Raw genomic sequence first — 9,557 nt, 5'->3', positions numbered from 1 at the left:
TCCCTGCCGGCCTGGCCAAGGAAGCCTCTCCTTTCTGGGCTGCCGGGTTGCCGGTTTCGGATTTTGGGGGGTATTTCTTTTGACAGTTAACCAATTTTGTTTTGCTCTTTGCAGGTGGAAATAAAGGACAAGAAGGAAACTGGCACGCCGGGACCAGGGCTGGCAGCAGCGCAGGTACAGCTTGTCTCCTCCTTTGCCAGGACAAAAGCACTGGTGGCGATTTGGAGTTGGGGGGGTCAGCAGGGAGAGTGACCGGCTCTGAGTAGTGAAGATGATGATGATGATGATCACGACTTCAGTGTTTCATTTTCCCAGCTTGGTTGTCTACGTCTTTGAGGTTGTGCATGCTTTGCAGTTGCAAACTCTGTGCGCGCTTGTGTTTGTCAACTCACAGTGGGTTTCTTTGGGTCTGGTTTCTGAGCTGATAGCAAAGGGGATCTCTCCTCCTACCCCCTCCTCTGACAAATGAACTGTGATTTCTGCTCTTTCTTCTACTCCCTTCCCCCAAATCCCCACATTGCTTGTAAAATTAGCAAAGGCGACTGTGAGGGATGGGTTGACTGGCTTTGAAGCAGGTGTGACATCATCCTGACGTAACCATGGTGACTGTCTCAGCCTTGCTGTGATGTGGCTGGAGATGGTCTGGAGCTGGCGTGCAGAGCAGTGACTGTGACACCCCAAATTGGGGGGGGGGTGAGGGGGAGAGCCAGTGCCAGGGAGATGGGGCACAGAATCCAGTTGCTTGGTGTGTTTGCTGAAAGACAGTTTCTGCCTTTCGGTGGCAGTGCAGAGACTCAACTTCTTGGCAACAGATGCGCTTACCTTCCTGGTGCGCCCAGCAGAATCCTGTCTCCTGGGCTGTTCCACACTTGAGAGCAGCTCAACGGACAAATCCCCAGGAGTCTGCAGTTGCAGTGATGATGAAACACTAAACGTGGTGTTACAACTTGTGCGAACGGTGTGCTTGCTCAGTGGAAGCTGAGAGGGCACAAATTAGTGGGGGGGGGGGCTGGCTATTTTGTGACCAGTTTGCCAGAATGTCACACAGCACTTACAGCTGATGATAAAAGAATTACAGCCCTACAAGCAGCAGGAGAAGTGTGGGTGCAAACCAGCAGCAAGGCCATGTCTGTTCTCTTGGGCTTTTATCTACAACCAGGCTGCCACGTATGTTGTCTGTGTGACATGACTTAAATGTATGTCATGTATGGTGAGGCTTCCCTTACCGATCTACTGATCTGCCCCATAGACATTCTATCCAGAGGATTCCCCTTAACTGGTTCCAGGGATATTGGGGCAAATGGTTTGATGGGGGAAAACTGATTGCATCTCCCTCCATGTTGACCAAATGGCTGAATATTGCTTTGCCACTTTTATTTATTTCACTGCCTGGTCACACCTCCCTGCTTTCAGATTACATTTTGCACCTGTACACTGAGAGAGCAATCTGGAATTGTAGAGACGGGGGGTTTTCTTCTCCTTCTGCAGCCTAGAAAAGGAGGATATGGACATTCTTGTTAAGTTGTCGATTTTAGTTGCTTCAGAGAGGGTCTCCAACTTTTTGGGAGGTGGGGGTGGAGAAGCAGCAGAGCATACTGCATCTGGAAGGATTTTGCCTAGTCCTTAAGGAGAAGACATGAGACCCGGCCCCCCTGTCCGACTTAGAAGTAGGACTGCAGCTGTTAACAGTGTATGGAAATTTTACTGCTGCTCTAGAATTGGCTGTGTAGTAGGTGAACGGGGAGGGGGGGAGTGTCCAGTTGTATATTTGCTGTTCTTCTGGGTGTTCTGATTTGTTTTAACTTCTCCTGAGTTTTTGTCTGACACATCTCATGATGTCACTTAAGGTTAACTAAAATCTATTTGCAGTAGAGGGACTTGGTGTTTCTAGAACACATTTAAGGTGATTGCAAGTTAAGGTGGTTGCAAGGCAAAGGTGGGCAGAACTAGTAACTTGGCTAGAACCAGGTAGAGTGTGGCTGAGGTGAGGCTTGAATTGGAACTTTCCCAGCTTTCAGTCTTTGCCCCTCTCCTACACCAGCTCTAGTTTAGGGGGGGGAAAAGTGTCTGAGGGAGGACAGGATTGAGAAATATAAAATTATGCTTGGGATGGATAGAGTGGATAGGGGGAAGTTCTTTTTCCCTCTCATACAACACCAGAACTAGGGGACATCCACTAAAATGGAGTATCAGGAGAGTTAGAACTGGCAAAAGAAATTTTTTTTAATCCAGCATGTAATTTATGGAACTCCTTGCCACAAGATGTGATGTCACCTGGCCTAGATGCCTTTAAAAGGGGATTGGACAGATTGATGGAGGAAAGATCCATAGCAGGTTAGAGGCCATGATGGGTATGTGCAACCTCCTTGGTTTAGAAGTAGGCAACCGCGGAATGCCAGATGCAAGGGTGTAGCAAAAAGGTCTATTGCTATCTCATGTGCTCCTTGAGGAATCTGGTGGGCCACTCTGAGAGGCAGGAAGCTGGACCAGATAGGACTTTGGCCTGATCCAGCGGGGCTCTTCTGATATTCTCTCATGTGTGTCCTGTTGATGCAACAGTTTGCTGGGCTAGTTTTGTGTCTTGTTGCTTTTTTTAAATTTATTTTAAAAGAGTGGCCACCAAAAAAAAAAAGAAATGTTGCACTTAAAAATGTGTTGCTACCGGCCTTGGATTCCAAAGCTGCTGATTGATTGCGGTTTCCTTACCTCTGCTCTCTCATGTGCCAGCTGATTAGAACTGCCAGGCTGGTACAATGTCCTAGAGGAAGGCATATTCTGTTCTAGTAGGAAGAGTGCACAATGATGTCTTTAGAAGAAGTGGGGAAATTCCAGAACGTGGTGTACTGCATGTGTCTCCAAGGATGTGCCTTGGCAACCCCTGGGATGCTGAAAGATACCTTGGCAGCTTTAGGGGTGTGTTGATCCCTTCCCCAAATATTACAGCTTGAAGCGGATGCCTACAGAGCATTCTGAATGGCGTTTCCTGGGGAAGTCATTTTTGATTCCTGCTTTATGTACAGTTGTCAGGAGGCAGCACACAAAAGGGACAAAGAGGTGTGCTGGAGCGTCACTTGAAACTGCCCCCCTTGCAGGACTTTAAAAAAAAAAACTGCACAGCCGCCTCCATCTATCTTGTAATGCACAAAAGGGTTTTCTGGTGGGGAGGAGGCCCTGGCTGATGATTGGCTGAGTTGCCCAAATGACGCAGAAAGGCAGGGCAGCAGGAGGGTCCAGGGATGCCATTGGCTGAGATGTTTTCATGGGGGGGGGGAGGATGGCGGGTAGAGAAGAACAGGCAGAAGGTCCTAGGGAAGAATAAGTGGTGTTGGGGGGCTGAGAAAGCAGCAGGCTAAAGGAAATGCTGGGGGGAGTGATTGGGAGGGATAAATGATCTGGAGAAATGAGGGGAAGAGGAGTTATTTGGGAGAGGGTGGGCAGAGAGGAGGGGTGCGCTTGGTCCAGAGCTGGGAGGGATTAAAAAGCAACTGGCCAACATTTGGCAGCCAGTCTCCCTGATGATTTTATAAAGTGATACTTTTTTTCCAGTCTACTTTTTTCAATTTACACACAAGAAAAGGGCTAATTTTAAAAATGGAAGGAAATGTATTGCATGAATTTGTAGCCCACTGAGTTGCATGATCAGAAGTGAACTCGGAGAGAATGAAGGGAATGTGGTCTTTGGGGGGGGGGCTACTGATGTCTGTGCAGCAGATGGAACAGAATCTCTCCAAACTATGCTGTGTTTCTCGAAGTTGTTCTGCAAAACATCAAAGACCCCTTTTCCTGGGAACGGTTCCCCCCCCCCCAAAAAGGAGAAGCAAGGATCAGATGAAAAGGCAACACTAATGAGCCAAGATTGCCAGTATTTCTTGTGGAACACTTGGCTGAATCTCTGAGGATTCCAGTGTGCCATAAACGTTCTCCGGTGCCCGGATTTTCTGTCCCGGAGACGTTTGTTAAAGAGCCAGTTTGTGTATGGCTGTCACTTGGCAAGCTGTTTGCAAACGTGCTTGTTTCCAAGGGCATCGCTAAAATAATACATGCTGTTACCAACCAGATGCCCTCGGAGCTTTTTGGAGTTGAAGGGAACTTGGGAGAATTAAGGAAGAGTTCATGCTGGATGCAGGCTGTTCTGTCTCCAGGCTTTTCAGTGTGTCCCGCCAGCGTGAGCTTGCTTTGGTGCAAGCCCGCTGTCTGCGTGTTTCTGCAGGGAAGAACCAAACCCAAACCGGAGTGGGGCTGTGGGTGGGGTGGGGGGTTGAGGAGATTAAGGGTCAGGGATCAAAAAGGGCTGCTGTGCTTGCTGGCTGCTTTCTGAGAGGTATTCAAAATGGATCCTTCAGAGAGAGATACAATGAGGCCCATTTGTTTATTTCATCTAAGATGGCAGTCCAGTTTGCCTCTTGGGTGTCAGTTTCCACGTTGGGGCAAAAGGAAGCTCCTTTCTCCAGAAATCAGAAGTGAGGAATCTGTGAAATAGCAGCAGTGTGCAAAGAAATCAGTTCATCTTTCTGGAGCTTTGTGTGTGTGAAACGAGTTCTAATTGCCTTTCAGGATTTGTTAGCTGTGTACAGGATTTGTTAGATTTGTACATGGCAGCCTATGAACTAATGTCTGGGTAGGTCTTCCTGCCCTCCCCCAGCTTATTCAAGGATTAATTTTGGTCTCCATTTATCCCAGCTCTAATAAAAAGTTGGAGATTTTTGACTAGGAAGGAGGGTTTCCTCCAGGGAAGGCACAGAAGCTAGTTTAGTGAGGAGGTGGGAGGTGAAGGTGAACCTCCCCAAGCCCTGAAGAGGTGATATGCAACCTTGATTTAGACCCATCTTCCTGCTCATTCCTTTTAGCACTTGATAATCAAATAGGTATCTAACTCGCCTCCCCTTTCTGTTTTGCAAAAGGAGCCTTTGAAGTGGTGGTGATATGAAGCTGTTTTGTGCAGTCAGGCCATTGTTCTATCTGGTGTCTGCTCTGATAGTGGCTTTCTCCAAGGGAGGGTCCTTGACTCAGCCCCCTTCCCTGGGCAAGATTCTGAGGACCTTTTGCATACAAAGCACAAATTGAAGGGCTGTGTATGTGTGCATGCGCATGACAATTTTATTTAGAAATGTGCTTTGATTTATAGGCAGGGTTGTGGGTAGGCTGACAATCAGCCTGAAGAAATCAGGCTGAAGAAAACACAGGTCATGGTTCAGGATGTGGACTCACCTCCCTGCCTTACAGTCTCTGCACATGAACTGGAGGTTGTCCATGACTTTGTGTACCTTGATTCAACGATCTCCGACACTCTTTCTCTCGATACCGAGCTAAACAAACGCATCGGTAAAGCAGCTACCACGTTTTCCAGACTCACAAAGAGAGTCTGGTCCAACAAGAAGCTGACGGAACATACCAAGATCCAGGTCTACAGAGCTTGCGTCCTGAGTACACTTCTGTACTGCAGCGAGTCATGGACTCTTCACTCACAACAGGAGAGGAAACTGAATGCTTTCCACATGCGCTGCCTCCGACGTATTCTCGGCATCACCTGGCAGGACAAAGTTCCAAACAACACAGTCCTCGAACATGCTGGAATCCCTAGCATGTATGCACTACTGAAACAGAGACGCCGGCTTTGGCTCGGTCATGTCGTGAGAATGGATGATGGCCGGATCCCAAAGGATCTCCTCTATGGAGAACTCGTGCAAGGAAAGCGCCCTACAGGTAGACCACAGCTGCGATACAAGGACATCTGCAAGAGGGATCTGAAGGCCTTAGGAGTGGACCTCAACAAGTGGGAAACCCTGGCCTCTGAGCGGCCCGCTTGGAGGCAGGCTGTGCAACATGGCCTTTCCCAGTTTGAAGAGACACTTGGCCAACAGTCTGAGGCTAAGAGGCAAAGAAGGAAGGCCCACAGCCAGGGAGACAGACCAGGGACACACTACACTTGCTCCCAGTGTGGAAGGGATTGTCACTCCCGAATCGGCCTTTTCAGCCACACTAGACGCTGTTCCAGAACCACCTTTCAGAGCGCGATACCATAGTCTTTCGAGACTGAAGGTTGCCAACTAGGTAGGTGTGGGTAGGCTGTAGTTAGACATGAGTGTAGGATGTAGTATTGGGCATAGAAATCAGGGGGTTTTTGCATGAGAATCTTAAAAAAAATATGTATTTGAAATTCAAGTTTCTAGCCCATCTGCTTGTGAAGAAATGTGTGCCTGTGTGTGAGCTCTGCATGGCGCAGTCTTGGAAGTCTGAGGAGTGGTTGAACAGGATTGGGGAGAGCCTTCCATACCCTGAGACGCTCCTCTGCACTCCCCATGACCAGCAGAAGCAGAATAAATGATGCAGAATTGGAGAAAGGAACGTTTTCTTAAATTGAATGGCTTGCAGGTTGCAGAATCCAGCTTTTCTTGAGACCGGATCTTGGTGTACGTTGTCAGTAAAACTGGAGGAGCCACTATAAAGTGGAATGGCTTCATTCCTTGTCAGCTGGGATGGCGAAATTGTCAGCTGCCCTAGAATGCGGGAGTGTGTGTGCAAAAGAATACTAAGTATACATAATTACTACAGAAATGTAACCTTTGAAGGGTTGTGTGACATAGTTTTGAATTCTTTCCCTCCATAAAAAATTCCCTGCATGGCAAGGCTATGCTAATCCTCTTCCTCTGATAGGCTGGCCGACTTGGTTGCAGTCCTATATGCACTTACCTGGGAGTAAGTCCCATTGAACACAGAAGGACTTAATTCTGAGAAAACACACAGAGGTGCTGTAGATGTGAGGAACTTTTACAGAGTAGTGGGATAACATTCAAAAATATGACACCTCCCCCAGCTGCAGGCTCCAGGGGAATAGTCCATAATTCTCCCTGCTTATCTGACCACATCTCATGTGGTGGAATGTGTAGTGTGGCTGAGAACCTTTTAAAACCAAAGCCGTTCAACCCTTTGGTTTTGAAAGGGTTTTCAGATATGCGTGTCTGAAATCATCGATGCTTGTAACGTGTCTGTTTACTTGGGTGGTGGTGGTGATAATATTTAGCACCAGTAGAACACGTTTTAATGTCCGAAGGCTTTTCACATACGCCTTTGAGTTCTCTTTTCACATATATATCTGAAGCAGGTACTATGTATGTTGTCGTTAAAAAAAGTGGCGGCAGCAAATTCCAGAGGTCAAAAGCGACACTTAAATTGATGTTCTTTCCATGATCAACTCTTTCCTTAAAAGTGAGTGAGCGCCAGAGCACGTTTCCTTTAAATAATTTCTCCACGGGGGATGACTGTGTTGGGTTTGTCCAGAAACAATTTTCTGCTCCCGACTTGGCGTTGCTCCTTGTGCTGGTTTTCCAAGGCTGAGCGCCTGGTCAAATATGCAGGAGCGCATTGGAGGTGGCTGTGCCTAATTTAGAGCACTGGGCAACGTAAGGAGTTCTGCTCCTCCTCCTCCGGCCAGGCTGGAGATGTGGCCTTCAGATGCGGTTGACAGCCAGGGCTCCCAACTGGATCCTGCGCTTCCCAGCCTGCCTCCACGTGGTCTTTTTGGTTTACAAACATTGCAGGCTGTGTGTGTGTGACTCCCCATGAGTCAGCAGAACCCTGCACAGAATGAAGGCTCGTCAGTGGTAGGCGGGAAACAGGACGGCGAGGAGGACATGGCATTTTCCCCATGCCTGGGCCCACTCCCCAGCATGACAGTGGCCCAAAAATTACCTGGATCGCAGCGGCTGTCTTTACCTAATCCATTTAGTTGATTTGGAGGTGCCGGAAGGGATTCGTGGAAGCAATGTGGCTGCTTGGCGTTGGATGTGTCTTTCCTTTGCAGAGGTGATATACAGAAAGTTTTCTTTTCCTTTGCATAGGAAAGAATTTAAATACCTCCTTTTTGTAATTTAAGTTCTGTGCTGTGGAATGTTGCACTCGTCATAGAGGCGAATGTGCCGAGTCAACCCTGACTAATGGTTATGTTGCTACCTAGTGAAGGCAGCACCAATGCTCTGGTCTTGTCCTTCTAGGTTGATCCTCCTGAAGGAAGCCGACACACACGCACACCCCCCCCCCCAAGTTTTTGTCATAGCATTGGGGGAGACGTTGACAAGTTCCTTTGGAAAGTGCGTGAGATTTACAGCTGTTTGTTGTGTTTAGAGTTTTTGGGAAAAGGGGTGAGAAAGGGAGAAGTGGTAGCGGAGGAAGAGGAGGAGAGCACTTGGTGTAGAAAGAAACCTGCCTGGTCAGTTGTGTCCCTGATAGATAGTCAGGCCTGCGGAAGAGGAGAGGGAGAGGAGGGAGGGATTGCCCTCCAGTTGGATCCTGCTGGTACCTGAAAGAAAGGCAAGGCCTCGATGTCTTTGGCATTCCATGTCGGTCTTTCCTTTGCGGCCCGCGGTCTTATTGCGTCAGGAACCAGTGGAACCCCCTCTTTCTCCTCCGCCACTGCAGCAGCCCTCGCTCAGCGCTTTCTCCTCCGTCAGAGCTATTTTTAGCCACCCGTCTCCAGGCATTAGTGGTGAAAGGAATGACGGCATCTGATGCGAGCGAGAAGATCTCCGTTGCAGCTCACGTTTGTTGCTGTGGCACGTGGGGGGCTGGAGGAGGACTGGGGAGAAGGAGGCGTCAGGGTCTGGCTGGAGGCCTCTCTTTTTCATCTTGAGACTGCACCCGTCTCCCTCTTTTCCCATCTCGCTTTAGTGTTGCCCATCAAGCCCCTGATCTGCTGGGAAAGTGTATTAATATCTGCCTTAATGGAAGGAACATGACTGGAGGAAGTTCAGGGTCATGGGCTCATGTGCACCTCTCTGTCCCATATGTTTCCCTGGCTTATTCCCCCCCCCCAACTTATCAGGGAGGCAGTGGGCTTGGTGATGGTGACAGTCAAGTGGCAGGCAGTTTCTTCCCTTTGGGGAAGGAGAAAGAAATGTCTGTCCAGACTCTTTCTGCTGAAGCCAACAGGGATTTTCTTAAATGGGAGAATCTCATTGGTTTCAGTAGAAATTGCTGTTCTTTAGTAAAAATCTAGAGTTATGGAAATTCTAGATTCTCTCAACTGTTTGTGGGATTTTCAGGTTAATTTGAAAACCAATATGAGGTTGATTTTAAGAGTTGGGGGCTGCTGTAACTACCATGGCAGACAGATTGGATTGGTCAGGATGGGCACTCTGGGGGTCGTGGGTTCCTGGTCTATGCCCAGGTAGGCTCCCCCTCTGCTCCAGCGGTTTCTATGTCCCTGGTTCCCAAATGAGGGTTGTGTGGTTGTTGCTGACGGTTATGGGTCCTGCGCAGCACTTGTGTTTCTGCCTTGTAAACGTTTGAGGATTTAGGGATTCCTGTGAGGATTCAGCTGATTTGTATTCAGAAGGAAATGAAAGCAAGAAAGGGACCTGGTCTCTCTGACGGTTGCAATGCAATCACGTCGCCCTATGGTTTCTGAAGGACTGGCAGACTTCAGACTTGGGTGCAAGGGTTGAAAACGATCTCCTGTGGCCTCTTGAAAGGCAAAACGTGACCTGTCCTGGTTGCTATGTTTCTGAAGGGCAGAATTTGACAAAGAAGTGCAACTATGGGCCAAGAAGATGCTTTTAAAA

This window comes from Tiliqua scincoides, chromosome 11 (assembly GCF_035046505.1).
Source record: "Tiliqua scincoides isolate rTilSci1 chromosome 11, rTilSci1.hap2, whole genome shotgun sequence".
NCBI classification, from domain to species: domain Eukaryota; kingdom Metazoa; phylum Chordata; class Lepidosauria; order Squamata; family Scincidae; genus Tiliqua; species Tiliqua scincoides.
This window is presented reverse-complemented; position numbering follows the sequence as displayed.